This window comes from Nelumbo nucifera, chromosome 6 (genome assembly GCF_055504915.1).
Source record: "Nelumbo nucifera cultivar China Antique chromosome 6, China Antique-T2T, whole genome shotgun sequence".
In the NCBI taxonomy this organism is placed as follows: Eukaryota; Viridiplantae; Streptophyta; class Magnoliopsida; order Proteales; family Nelumbonaceae; genus Nelumbo; species Nelumbo nucifera.
The window spans coordinates 20,848,693-20,864,041 of NC_142654.1; the positions used below are offsets into that span (position 1 = coordinate 20,848,693).

The following is a 15,349-nucleotide window of genomic DNA, read 5'->3' on the forward strand; positions in this document are numbered from 1 at the left end:
AAGCTAATATGAAAAAGGAAGTTAGTTGTAATACAATGGCATAAGCCGTTTGCCCAAGGGTAAGGGTGTCAATGGACCTGTTTTGGATTGGACCCCGTTCAGTCCAAAATCAATTTGGACGGATTGGACAGACCAACAAGATATATTGGATTGGATTAATCCGGTCCAAAATATTTATTAGATTGGATTGAACCTAGTTCGTACATAATAAATTTATATTGGATTGGGTTGGATTAAGGCAATATCTGGTCCATTGATATAAGATAAGATTATATGTGTCAATGGACCGGGTTTGGGTTGAAACCAGTCTAAATCAAAATGAATTTGAACAGATTGGACAGTCCAGACATTGAATTGGACCGGTCCAAATTAGTCCAAAACATTTATTGGATTGGATTTGACCTGGTCCATTTATAATGGACTCACATTGAACTGGATTGGATTAGACCAAATCCAGTTCAATTGACATCTCTACCCAAGGGGCTGTTTGATAATGTTTAAAATGAATGGAATGATTAACTTATTTTCAGTGAATAAATCATTAAATAGGTGATTGTACATATTCGCACTTGTACTATTACCAAACTAAATTAAGCCTAAAAGACACACCAATAAGCCATTCAGTTACACTTATTTAACTCTCTTATTTGCCTTAATGAATTGCTATCCACCCATTCCTTGATTTGATTCAACTCAATAACATTTATTGAAGAGAAATAATGAAGAGCCATGTGTACAGTGGCTGTGCAAAAGAGTATTGGCAATCTGTTGTGTCGGAGTAGTCAGTGACAATTGTCTTCATTCTTCAAATTAAATAAATTAAATTTTTGAAAACTGAAACTGTAAAAGGGGAAATCAGAAGGTACACCATTTTTCTCTCTCGGTTTCGAGAGTTTCTCTATGTGGGTTTCTAGAGTTTTCTTCTCTCTCTCTGTTTTAAGAGAGTCTTCGTCTTAGGGTTGTTTTGGTTTATTTGGTTACTTCTCTTCGTCTATTCTCCGTCGTTCTTCTATTTTTGGTCGTTTTTGGGGTGACTCCCCTCAGGGAGTTACCCCTATCCCCTTTCTTTTCTTCTCTCTCCCCCTCTCTTCTCTGCTTCTCCCTTTTCTTCACTCCTCTCTCTCTTTCTTGATTTTCTTGTTTCACTTTTCGGTCTTTCTTTTCGCTCATTCTTCTCCTTTATCTTTTGTTTTTTCTTTATGTTCTTTTATGCAAGGATTTTGATACAAGAGGCTAACTCTTCCTTGAAGATTTTGGTGCTGGGCGGTGGCCTTCATCGCTCTTTTGGCTTTCACCGTCAATGGCTGTTCTCCAGAGTGTATTTCACCAGCAGTTACAGTTTTGACGGTTACAGTTATAGATGATTATAGTTCCAATGGTTACAATTCCGGCGGTTACAGTCCCTGATGGTTCCAGTTTCTTGGCGTGAGTCGCTGCTGTCTTTATCCCTCACTTTCGATGGTTGGAGATGCGCTCAATTATTTCTTATGTTGGTGATTCTGCCTCACCTTATGTCGGTTGTAGAAGTTCTTTTTTGCTCTCCTTTATGCACAGTTTATATTTTATTCTTTTTAAAGATTTGTATTTGCGCTTTTTGCTTGGTACTGTGATTACTTCCCTATATTCATATAGATTTTTTAGTTTGAATGAAATATGATTCTTACCTTCAAAAAAAAAAACTGTAAAAGGGAAAATCAAACTGAAACTGAATTTAATTTTTAAAAATCAAAATATAATCAAAACCAAAATTTTGTATTCGATTAGCTCAGTTTTTTAGTTAATCAAATTTTCAATTCTAAAAACCAAAACCAAAATTCCCAATAACCAAATTAACCAAACAAAAAAAAATGAACCAAAATTTTTAATCTGATTTTTTGGTTTTAACTAAATAAACGCAGACTCTGTATATGAATTAATTCATGACCCATGAGTGATTTTCAATGCTGGCTAAACAAGAACACATGAACCCATGAGTGACTTTAAATTCTCCATATCCCTTTACAAAGTTTACAATAATGTTGTCAACCTCATTGGATGAAAAATCGATTTGGTCACAGGTCATTGAATGGTCTGATTGTTGGGTTCAACAATTTAATTCTTTAAATAAAAAACGTTAAATAAAAAAATAAAAAAATATAGTCAATGGTTTCCCATCAAAATTAGCTTAAAATAATTGATAGATATTATAAGCTATATTAGACACTAATGCATGCATTTAGAATAGTTTCGACCATGGTTTTCAAAACCGGACCGCACCAGACGGTTGGACCGGAAAAATCAGATATTTACAAAAAAAATGTTGATTTGGTCAGCAAACCGCTGATATGGGACGTTCGAACCAGGAACCGGACCCCTGACCGGTTCGTTCTCCGATTTAGTTTTAAAAACCTTGGTTTCAACAAAGCTAATAACCTTTGAGGATTAGGCAACCAAAAAGTGGGTACGTGTTTGGCAATGTTTATGATTTTGCTTTTCAAAGCAAAAACAACTACCACATAACAAAATCATTGCCTAGTTAACCAAGGTATATCAGAATAGAATAGTTTATTACTGTTATTGATGGCATGAATGGAAGATCAAATTAAAATTAAATAATAGCAAAATATATTAGGCTCAGTTTGGAAAGAATGCAAATAGAAATTTGTAGAGTGTAAAACCTTATATTTTGTATGATTTGGTATGTATTTGCACCGTATAGTATTCTAAGAGTGGTGATCCGATGAATGTGCTGTCATTGAATAAGTCATGAGATGAGCACCCTATTAGCTTGTCATTCCGCGGCTGCTTGAATATAGAGAAATACAAAATTATTTTGATTGTAGAATTTTTTTTTATACAATGAGAATGATGAACATAATCCGATGCTCATGACAGTTTTAAACTTAAGGCTCAGTTTAGTTTTGAAGGAGTATAAATATAAATATATATATATATATATATACAATACAAATACATAAAAAATATAAGATTTTGTACTCTATATATTTGTCTTTATACTCCTTCCAAACTGAGCTTAAAGGTATAGCAATTTTTCCATTCTTGTTTATGGTTTTTCTTATTCCTATTATATATTAAATATTTATTTATATTATATATCAAAATATATTTAAAATAGTGTTTATATTTAAAAAATATATTTTCCAAAAAAAATAATTAAAAAGTTTAAGGGGTTCGAATGCCCAACAAGAAACCTATATCCACCAAACCTGCCCTGGCAAAGATTAGGGTCGGGGATGGGGAGTACGCCCAAACCTGCCCTGTTGCCATGACCAGAATCCTTAATTTAAGGCTTCCTTCGTTTTGAATGTAAATATGAATCCGATAAAAATTTTGCATCCCGTTTAGCTTTAGCCATTTGCTTGTGACTGTAAATTGTATTTATTACCTGCTGCAAAATTTGTACCTTTTTCTCTTACCTCAATTCTCTCTCATATAAAGAATACAGCATTTTGCCTCCTATCTTATTCCTTGCAACAAATAAGAATACAACACTTTGCCTCCTATCCTCTTATCTTACTTTCTATTTTACTTCAGACAAGGTGAAATCCAAAGTAAAAGCAAATCAGAATTTACATGCACTCTATTTGCAGCGGAAACAAATTAAACTGAACCATTTTGTTTGTCTGCCACCTTCATCATAGCCTCATTAAATATTTATTTATTTCGTGAGAAATTCTTGCAAGTTCTCAGTATTATAAATATCAAACACCGTTAGAAGCAGCTGCTGCTACGTACTGGTTTTGCTGTTGCTTCTGAGTGGCAGTTCATATGGTAATGGTAGCCCACTGCCAAATGTAGAACCATTTTCTTGATCAAACCAGTGGTGTCAGGTGAATGTCCAACAGGTGTCCAGGCAATCGAAATCGAAATCGAAAGGCTTTCTTATCACAGAAAGAGAAAGAGAGAGAGCATCTTGATTTGTGTGGAGAAGAGGCTCAACGACCCTCATTGAATGCCGCATGAAGAAGAAGATGAGGATGGTAATGGAATTGAGATATTGAAGTAGCATTTATTCGATCAGGGTATCTACCATTTCATTTCCCACAATACAAACAAGGCTTTATATAGTTTACAGAAAACAAAAAAGTTCAGACATTTGAAAAAAAAAAATTATTCTAATAAGAAATCACCTCTGGTAAGATGGATGCATGGTTCCTCAAAAACCCAGTGGAGGAATCAGTCTTCCTCAAATTCTCAGGTAGAAGAGAGGAAAATCTTCCACGAATTGGAAGGAGGGGGTAATTCTTCAAGCAATTTCTGACGTGGCAATGACAAGTTGTAGTCAAAACTCTCAATACGATGAATACACTTCCTTCAATTCTATACAAAGACAATGGGTACTAGAAGAACCATGCCCTCTTTTTCTTCTGACTTAAGATAAAAAGGTGTTTGTTGGAAACCTGTCCCAACGATTAATGGCAGTCGGCTGCCACTTTAATTGCTTGGGTGCCCTATACCCTAATCAACTAAGGTCCATGCTTCAGAGGAGTTGGGAAATCCTCCCTAAATAACCATTCCAACACGTTTCAATATGATCTATGTGACTATCCACACATGCATCTCATACATGATGTTGGGAGAAGATCCGGATTCCGGAGTCATCTTAGAAATCATGCTTGGGCCTAAATATACTCTTTAGGGGTACAAATAGGGGAGGTTCAACCCAAACCCAAACCCAGGAGTCCGGATTTCCTCATAATACATGATCACACCCACCTCACAGCATGTAGCATTCTGATGTTTCCAATGCACAGTTTAAGTGCTATGAGGTGAGTGTGAAGAAAATTCTATGAGAGGAAACCCAAACCTCCAAACCCGGATGAACCCAACCCAATCATTTACACAGGTTGGGGACACTAGGCCTAAAAGATGCTTTCGTGTTATTCGGGTCAGGCTTTTGGGTTATTCGAGCAGAATATAGATACCTCATAATTATTACAATTTACAAAGGTTACGCTGGATGTTTATTGTCTAATTGCTATATTGATTATAGGGCTGCAAGTCGGGTCAGGTTAAGTGAGGTTGAGGCCAACCCTGACTTAATTCTATGTTCTAAGCCCCCAACTCTAATCCTAACCCAATCCGATCTATCCAATCCTAACTAATTCCTTCAACCCTAATTTAATCCGACCCAACCCAATGTCAACTTCGGGTTGGACCCAACCTAACCTTCCTATCCCTTAAAATCTAGTAGAAAAATAAGTATTTGTTTATCATGAGTTATGACTTATGATAATTTTTTCTCAAAAATATAAATTCATGAAATCAACAATAATGAAACACAAAATTATGGAAATAAAATCACTAATAACAATTCATAGGATCAAGCAAATAATTTGAATATATTAGATAGATCACACATAAAAATTACAAGACAAAAGGAAAAGAATCCCATGTTCTTTTTTCAGATTTATGTGGGGACCAGGGAAAGTTTATTTTCCTAGGTATCACTTACCTCCTATGTCGATAAATAACTTTCCCACCTTAAGGGAAAGTTGTCAATACTCGGATAAGACAAAAATACCCCTTATAATAATGAATTTTTATGGTTAAAATGGTCATTGTCTTATTTACATGGAAAATAAAAGAACATGGATAAATAACTTACCAAAAAGCCAACGAGGCCTTGGTACTGTTTGAAATGATCTCTTGTTCCATGAATAGCCTCAAACACACTAGGCTGTGTGAAAATAAAGGGGTTGGACTTTTTCTTTGAGATGATATGCTGGCATCACAATAGGTCACATTGGCGCCCCACATGCACATCTCGCCATGTATTGAAAACATCTCCCGTATATATCACGAGGAGATCCTCTCAATACACATATAAGAGGTGCTGTGGAGCACTTGTAGAGAACATCTCCTGTACTTATCATGGGAATATGCTCTCAATACACAGGTGAGAGTTGCTGTGGGGCACTTGTAAGGCATCCCGCAGGGGGCGCAGATCTGATCAATATTTACACAATTGGAAAGGGCATGTGCGGTGCACATGAGTGTACCCTCCGTTTCATCTAAAAATACCATTACAACTTTTATGAACAACATAATTACAATAATATCTTTCAAAGTATCATGGTCGAACCCTGAAAGTTATTCTTATTTAACTAATAACCTGGACATGAGAACAGGTAAATATGGTGATGCATAATATAGCTAGTGGCTTATATATATATATATAGATAGATAGATAGATAGATAGATAAATAGAACAAGTCTAAATTGGTATGGGATCAACTATCAAAGATATAATGTGATCTTTCAACACTTTGTGGGCATTGGTGTATCCATCTTCATGCTTGTAGACCACATCTATCACCCGTCTGAGGCACTCCTTGTTCATGTCCTTCCACCCATCTGTGATTTTTTTATGGAATTCTTCGGTTACCTCTTGTCTTGACATACCATATTGCTTCATGTAGCATTCAGAGCCAGAACAAACATGCCCTCTCTGTTGCTCGAACTTCAGAAATAAAAACCACTATTGTTAGAAGTGATATGGCTGGCCTGTTTGGTTTGCAGGAATATAATACGTGTTTGGAGTTGGAGTTAAAAATATGAGTCATTCTGATTCCAACTATTTGGTTGAGCAGAATCAAAACCATATTTCCATTCCTAGTGGAATGGCATTCTCCCATTTGAGGGAATGATCATTCCCTCCCCCTTGAAAATGAAATCCCATTCCAGCTGATTCCAATTCCTATCTGAATCAAATAGAATATGGGAATAGACCATATCAATTCCGATTTTGAGGGATTGCGATTATGATTCTAATTTCCAATTCTGATTTTGTTTATCAATCAAAGGGACACTTAATTCACTTTACTTGTAGATTTGCATTAATTTAATAAGTCTATAGTATGCCAAATATGCTAAGATCGATGTTTCAAATAAATCATACTATCAAGGAACCATACAACCTAAAAGCTTAAGCTACAAGGTGAAGTTATTAGGTGAGGTCTCTGTATAGGTTTTATTTTCTAAGATGCCCCATTATGAAAAAGCCTATCAAGCTTGAAGTGTGGATAAACACTGGCCCATTCATACCTTGTGTTGAAATTTATCTACTTGTAATGGGGTAACAAGGATCCAACACTAAACCATTTGATTAAATTGACACTAATAGCATACCAAAGAATTGTTCAACCTAAAAGCTTAAGCTGTTAGATGAGACCCCTAAATAAGTTTTATTCTCTAATACATACCTCGTTAGTCACGATATCATCCATAATACGACTGATTATGCATGAACTCTTAACAATATTGGGCATGTTCGACATCCACTCCATGGCCTCTTTTGTTGCAATTTCTCCCATTCCGACGAAAGATGTAACTGCCAGAATAGAATGAGTAGCGCCAACTATGGCGTTCTCCATATACTCTTCAAATGTGGGAATGTGCCCCTTAGAGAACCATTTGGCTTCAACAAAATAGGCTCTAACCAAATTTTTCATCTGTGAAAAGATCAAAATTGAAGTTATATACCTTTAAGCAGCAGTGAACTTTTGAAATAAGCTAACCACATCCTTAACTTCTTCCATCCCTAATCTCAAGATGCATGAAACTAATCACAGAGGTAGAGCCCATGTATGACTTACTTCTTCTTTTGTATAAAAGACACAATATGATCTTCCTTCCTTTTTCATCTGTTCCTCAATTTCATTGTAAACACCTAAGAGTGCAAGATATACCACTTTCATGTATTCTGGTAGCTGATCAATTTCACCAATATCCCACCTAAATACATGAACTTATATATTAAATGATCAGAAGGGAAGAGAATAGAAACTCTGCACTAACAATTTACAAATCCATCCAATATGTATTCACTTGAAATTAAATTCAACTTGTTACTTAAAATTTCAAACAGTGGTCAATAGATATTAGGGCGTGTTTGGTTTTTGGGAATAGGGGTCTGGAATTGAAATCGGAATTATCCGTTCTGTTCTTGTTCCTGATAGAATGGCATTCCCCATTTGAGGGAATGGCCATTTCCTCCTCCTCTCCTGGGAATGAGAATCCATTCCAACTAATTCTGATTTCAGTTCCGATGATTCCGATTCCAATTCGAACTGTGAATGATGAAATGAACCCTTAGAGATGTGTTGGTATCAAACCTTTCGATAGCATCTGTAAAGAGCTGGAGTTCTTCCAATGTGCCATATGCATCATAAGTATCATCAATGACTGAAATCATGGCTATTACTTTGGTTAGGATCATCGGACCAAAAGAGAACTGAGGTTCTGGATACACTCCAATCATCAAAAAATAGCATTCTACTACTCTGTCTCTAGCATATGGTAACTTTGATGCAAAGTCTAAATCTTTCCACCACCTATAAACGAGCATGGATTTGCTGAAGCTTACCTTGAGGGAGTGGAGGGTGGAATAGTGAAATAAACTCACCTTGATACTTGGCTTAGCTCCTTGAGATGTAATGACTGTAACCGGTTGAAATCCAGCTTTGCGAGCTTTAGCAAAACTTCATTATGTGTTTCATCTTTTCTTCGTAGATAGAGATGTAATGCCGTGCCTCTAACCTAATCATGCCCTTGTGGAAGGGCTGCTCTAGAGCATGCATCACTTGTTTTACAATGGGGGAATTTGCAGTGGTAGTCACAAGCTTAAGGTGAGCAGTGGTAAAAGCTAGGGATTCATCTAGAACTTCTTCTCCATCTACCCCAAGATGTGCAGCTTCATACAAACTCAGCATTCCTTGTATGTCTCTAGTCAAGCTATCTTTGAATTTTCCATGTTCGTCTTGGAATTTATTGGATACATCCACTTGACCAGTGGAAACAAGAAATAAGTAGGGATGCAAGTCGGGTGGATTGGGCTAGCTTTTAAGTCAACCCCAGGGCTAATGGGGCTTAAGGATTGAGCCCATAACAGGCACGAGGTCAATCCCAATCTTTCCGGCCCATACTCCAACTCAGAATTGAAAATTGATATACTCAGGTGTGGCCCAGGCTCAAGTTAAGAACCCGTTTGGTGCATCTTTCCGCGCGGATTGTCAACTGTTTAGAAGTCCGACAGCCCACGTTTTCATCTTTTCCCACTTTGTTTGGGGAAGATCTAGCTGCCCAAAGACTCTACCCCGAAATGACACAGGAAGTTCATTTTAAGTTATTTTTGAGAAGTTCCAATTGAAGTTTTTCAACATTTTTTGTCTCATCTTTGCGCGGAAAGATTTACCCCCCAACCAAACGGTCGGTGGGCTTTCAAGATCCTTATGTAAAAGCTCACTACGTCTTTTGGATGTCAGATCTTTCAGAAAAGACTTGCCAACTGTTATGATGTATATGTATGTATATGTATGAATATATGATGGATATATGATGGATATATGATGTATAAATGTATCAACATGTGTATGTATGCATGTCCAACATGATGGATATATGATGTATATGTATGAATAGAAAAGTCTAGGATTTTGGGCCCAAGCCAACATGTGCAAAAATGCAGGCTTGGTCAGGTTGGGCCCGCCCATATTTACCCCTAGAAATGAGTGTTTGATGGAGGTAGGGGTGGCAGCGAGCCGAGCTTTTCACGAGCTCGGCTCGTGAGGCTCGCGAGCCGGCTCGAATATATATATATAATAAAATTCTATAAAATAATATATATATAATAAAAATATTATAATTCTTAATATTTAAATATAACATAAAAAAATTTTATATATGATTTTTATTTTTATAAAATATTTTTTCTAAATATTTTTATAAAATATAAAATGAACCAAGCCGAGCCGAGCTCGAGCTTATAAACTTTTGACTCAAGCCAAGCTCGAACCTTGTAGAATAGTCTCGAGCCTAGCACTATTCGGCTCGGCTCGACTCGAATCCACCCCTAGATAGAGGAAAAGAAAACATAATCACATAAATCACCTGAAAAATATAATCACATAAATTTACGGAATGCTTTGATTGGTCAAAGCTCTTCTGATATCATAGATTTTCCCTCATATATATTATTGATAAAATGGTCTATAAAGGAATATAACTTTCTATTTCATTAACATTAAATGTATATGTTAATAAATTAAACATTTTTAATTAATATTATGTTATTTATTATCTACCATGTTTACCATTTCAAACATATATGATAAAAATTATATATTTAATAAAACAATCGGGTCTGGGTATGATTTGGTTCAAGACAGATAAAGAACCGACCCGTTGACAGCCCCAAATGCAGCCCTACCCATGGTTCAAAGTATCGATACGATATGCCCCGTATCGAGCATATTGTATCATATCTTTTAAAAAAAATACGGTTCGAAACGTTTGTTTCGAACCCCCAATTTTTTTAATAATAAAAAATATGTTTTAAACTTCCCAAAAAACCAAAATTTGAAAAAAAAAATGTTTCAGCCATTTCTAAGTATCGATACGATACGGCCGAAATGCTTATCGTATCGATACTTTAAACCTTGGCCCTACCTATTACATCACTAATATTTCATTCAACATTGGCTTATATATACCATGATTATGTGGTCAAATATGCATTAATAAACCTAAAAACGAAACAGAAGCCTGATCAAAAAAGGCAAGGTCATAATTACCACATGGAATTTGATAGCCATGTTGTCTGAGTAATCGAAACAAAAGAGCAACAGCATGGAGATCATCAACTCCTTGATTGAAATAACAAACTTGGGCATTAGACATATGTTGTAGGATCTCATCTATCTCTTTTTCGAAGTGATATGCCAGTCCAAGGCGATGGAGGGTGTCAATCGAGTTCAATATTTCGTATGGTCTATTAGCAGAAGTCAGTAACAATAGCATGCTCCTCACTCCTTTTAGCTCTTCAACTTTCTTATTGTAAGCATCAAGTGTCTGTATAGAAAAAAAGTGCAAAAACAATAAGAATTAAAATTCCCTAGCCAGAACCATAGATTTATGTATGAAAGAGAGAGAAAGAAAGAGAAGTAATAACCATGTTATCACAAGTGTGTGTAATGAAGCGATCACCCCAAATGCTAGGTTGAAAATCAGCAGAGTGACGAACCACCTCTGGTCTTTTAATTTCAGAAGAACACAGGGTAGGTGGACATGTTGAAGCTTGATGAAGCATGTTGATCTCTAAGGGATTTGCTTTGGATGAATGGTGGTATGAAGTTTCAGCATCTATGGCAAGATATTTATACGGAGAAAGGATAGGCTGAACGCAGTAGCTGTTCAGCGTGCAGTGGAACTGTGCAGCCAATGATAACAATCTCTAAGCTGGTAATAAAATACATGGGATTCACAACCGTTTTAAGTTTTAACTGTGCACTACCCCATGTATTCATTTATAGGCCCGTGTTGTTAGTAACTACAAGATTAAGACCATGTTTGGAAGTGCTTAAGTTAAAAATAAGTATTTATTTGCATTTGGTATCCAAGTGCTTAGGCTCAGTTTCAAAGGAGTACAAATACAAATTTGTAGAGTACAAAACCTTATATTTTATATGTATTTGTACTGTACATATTAGTTTGTACTTCTTCCAAACTGAGCTTTATTTTAAAAATTAAGCACTTATTTTGTATTGGGTGTTTGGTAGTTTTTTCTCTAATAAGTATTTGTGACTATTTTGTCCTTCATTTTCTTTCAAATTTTCAAAATATTCCCTTTGAAAACACTTTTACAAAAACACTTTTAAGAAAGTATCCTTATGAAAGCACTTTATAAAAATGTACTTTCATAAAAGTGCTTTTGTAAAAGTGTTTTCATAAACATATTTTTATAAAAGTGCTTTCATATAAGTACTTTTAAAAAAAATCAACTGGCTAGGGATAATTTTATAAGTGGTATTTTAACAATTCAACTAAGGATAATTTTGAAAGAAAAAAGTTGAATAAGTTCTTATTGTATAAGCACTTCAAAAAAACTAACATTTTGGACTTAAAAAATAAGTCCTTATTTTTAAAATAATCACTTATTTCAGGCTTATTTCCTAAATACCAATAAGTGCTTAATGACCCAATTAAACACTTATTTTTAAACACTCCCAAACATGGCCTAAGAATAACTTAAATCGCAATACATGAAAATGGTGGTAGGGGTATTGGTCAATGTGAATGTTTTGTCTTGGAAAATAAAACAGTCATTGTCCTCAAAAGGTAGATGTATTTTTATTGGGCCTCAGACTCTTGCACATTAGGTTTGAAAGAATCAAAGAATCACGATGAGTGATCACACTGATTAATAGAAGGCTATAAATGCTACCTGATAGCTTGAATGATGATTGTTATCCACCACTAAAACAACCCTCTCAAACGAAGTGAAGTCAACTCATTATAGAGGTTAAGCCATAACCTGGCCTAGGGATGCCAATAATGGGTTAAGGGAGGGTTTTGCAAATTCTAAACCTTATCCACCTTCCTAAACCTCTCAATCTATACCCGTCCCAAAATTCAAAGCGGATTGGATTTTGAGAATCCAAACTTTCACCATACATGAAAATGCAAAACCTTCCCCGACCCTACCCTCCCAACATTCATGGGTAGGGCAGGTTAGGTTTAAAACCCACATCTAATTTACTATTATTTATTGTTATATAAGCAAAAAAAGTAAAATAACATAATCAAACAGCAAAATTCCCCAATTAATTATTTGATTAAAACACTTAAAAAAACATATAAACTATCAAGTATCCTTCACATAAAATTCAAATTATTATTAAAATCAACACCTAGTACATAAAGTTTATATGCTTTCCAACAATATGCAGGTCGGGGAGGATAAAGTTTGCCCTAATACCGTACGTACCCTACCTGTACCCATACAAGTTGTAGAATCTTAAAACCTATCTCCACCCCAAAATCTGTCATTCAAGTAAAAAAACCACCCACCATTGGAATAGTAAAAGGAGCAAGCTTTCTGATTGGACTGATAAAAGTAGAAGCTCAAATAACTCATTAAAATATACGAAAGATGAAAGTAAAATGATGTGGTCTTCAATAGTCCAATTTATACTAAAGAGAGGGGCAGGTTATTTAATTGGGGGGGAAGAAAGGTGGGAAGCAAATTGATGTGGTCCCCACTTTATATAGAGAATTAAGGTAGAAGCAAATAGTGCAAATTTTGCATTGATTTTTTACATGCAAAATTTCCACTGCTAATAGATGCAAATGAACAAAAAAATGCAAATTTTGCATCGGATAAGAGTGTAAATCATAATTACAAACAAATGGATGCAATACAGAACCGGGTGCAAAAATTATAGCTAGTTAAGATGTATATTACAAATAAATGCAGCTTTGGCAAATTAATATGGGTTCCAAAGGAATTATCTAATTCTTCTTGAGTAAACTTTAGCCCAAAACACTTTGTCATACATAAACATAAGACATACATGACACACAGACATATATTAGATATGTTGCTGCCAAGGATGGGCCGAGGGTAACAATGTAATTACACTTCCATAAATGAGGGTTAGTTGAGTCCGAGGGTTGATGGATCTGAGGGCTTCAATGTCCGACCTGTGACCAAGGGAACATTTCAAAGGCACCAGGTGTTATCCTAGGGGTGGAGATTCCAACAGTCAAATTAATAAGTGTGTAACAAAGGATTGAACAATGCCTGAAAAGAGATAGCTCAAACGAGGTCACCAGAGAGCTAGGGAGCTTAGAACAGTAAAAGCCAAGATAGCTTACCTAGGGAGTAATGCCACTTATTTATACTTGAGTTCACCTAGAGTTGGTTAGCAGCGGACGGCCAGGATTGCTTCCTAGTCTTGCCACATGGCACCATCTTGGGCCTGCTATGTGCGCCCACAGAAAGATACAAAATAAACAGTTGAAATATGGCATATGATTCAATATATATATATATATATATATATCAACTAGTATACACGTTCCAGGACACACTTCAATCCTCTCATTTCCCCTGAACTTCCACTTCAATCGCTTAATGTGCAATACCCTTTTCCAATCGACACTGAAACAGAGGTTGGGTTCGTCGCCACTCACGTTACAACCACTGACAACACCTAGTTGGGCTTCCCTGTTTTGGTTATGTTGTATGCTTCCCTCTGAGAATCAGAAGAGTCATCACACCGTCAACGACGATGGCGACGTAGAACCCAGATTGGGGTTCGGGGCTAGAGGCGACTAACTTGGCTCTGGTGAGATCCTAGTAGATTTCAACCTTCTTCTTCGTTGGATTGGCATTGCCAGAGGTGGGCGGAGTAGCGACAACAACACTGGTGGATGGTGGTCATTAAGGTTCATGGGGCTGGGGTAGAAGCAAGATAGAAAAGAGCCGGAGGAAGAAGATGGATAGTGTTTTTGCCCTTATTAGATATATTTTTAAAAAAATCAACCTATTTTAGAAATTATATTAAAAGGATTAGGCCATGTTTAGTTCATTGCTCAAGGCCTCATTTTGGGCAAGAATGAATAACATTAAAGTGTTTGGTTACAAAATTCTTGCCATCGGCTTCATTCTTTTCAGGATGAAAAATCAACCCATAGCACAAAAATTGAGGTTGCCTGTAGCATGAAAAATAATCATGCCCCATCTTGCCTTTAAAGAAGCTCAATGCTAGCTAGCTAACCACTAGCATAAAAGCACTTTTATAAAAGTAATTTTATGAAAAATACTTTTATGAAAGCAAAGTACTTTTTCTTGAAAAAGGTAAAGTATATTAAAGAAAAAAGGTATACAAGTTGTATACATCAAAAGGATGAGGTAAGTTCCCCACGTACACAACCTGGACAAACAAAGAAACTACGGCCCTAAAAAACCTCCCAGGTTAGGCCAAGAACCCAAAGAAGACAAAACACCACTTAAAACCCAACCCCCAAACAAAGCCCTTAGAAAACGGGCGATCATAGACACCCTAGTAGCCTCTAAAAAACAAACCCCCAAAATTAGAGCACTTTTATAACAGTACTTTTACAAAAGAAATGTGAAAGAGGTTGAGGTTGATTTTGGCCGATTTTTCAAGATAGACAGCCCTCGTAAGGAGTTTAAAATTCCACGGTTATTCCTCGAAGGTGCATCACTAAGGAGTCTTATACTGATTTCAAACTACTATTCTAAATTCAAATTGAGTGCAGCAATGAGCTTCTCAAGACTCAAAAAACTGAGTCTTCGTGATGTTGAAATTTAACAGGAAGAAGACTTCTCCGGCTGTCCGGTACTGGAAATTTTGATATTACAAGAGTGCATATTTATGCCCCAAAATGATTGTAGTATTTCTTTCTTCACCTCAGCTTAAAGACTTGTCAATGAAAATGAGTTTATAGAACGCTACAGGGCAACTTCCATATTTCTGCACCACAGCTCACATCCTTGAAGATTAGATTCAGAATGCCTGTTCACGTATCTCTGGGAAACCCT

General features: G+C 36.0%; 1 pseudogene across 1 annotated transcript; it reads right to left on the minus strand.

The window, feature by feature from the left end:
- Window positions 1-6,172: 6,172 nt before the first annotated feature.
- Window positions 6,173-11,298, minus strand: LOC104608451 ((-)-germacrene D synthase-like; annotated as a pseudogene). The gene is made up of 9 exons (XR_016077669.1): window positions 11,294-11,298; window positions 10,952-11,189; window positions 10,575-10,851; window positions 9,883-9,891; window positions 8,408-8,785; window positions 8,118-8,336; window positions 7,599-7,737; window positions 7,206-7,454; window positions 6,173-6,463 (listed from the first exon to the last, which is right to left on the minus strand). The product of XR_016077669.1 is annotated as a (-)-germacrene D synthase-like (transcript).
- Window positions 11,299-15,349: the final 4,051 nt, after the last annotated feature.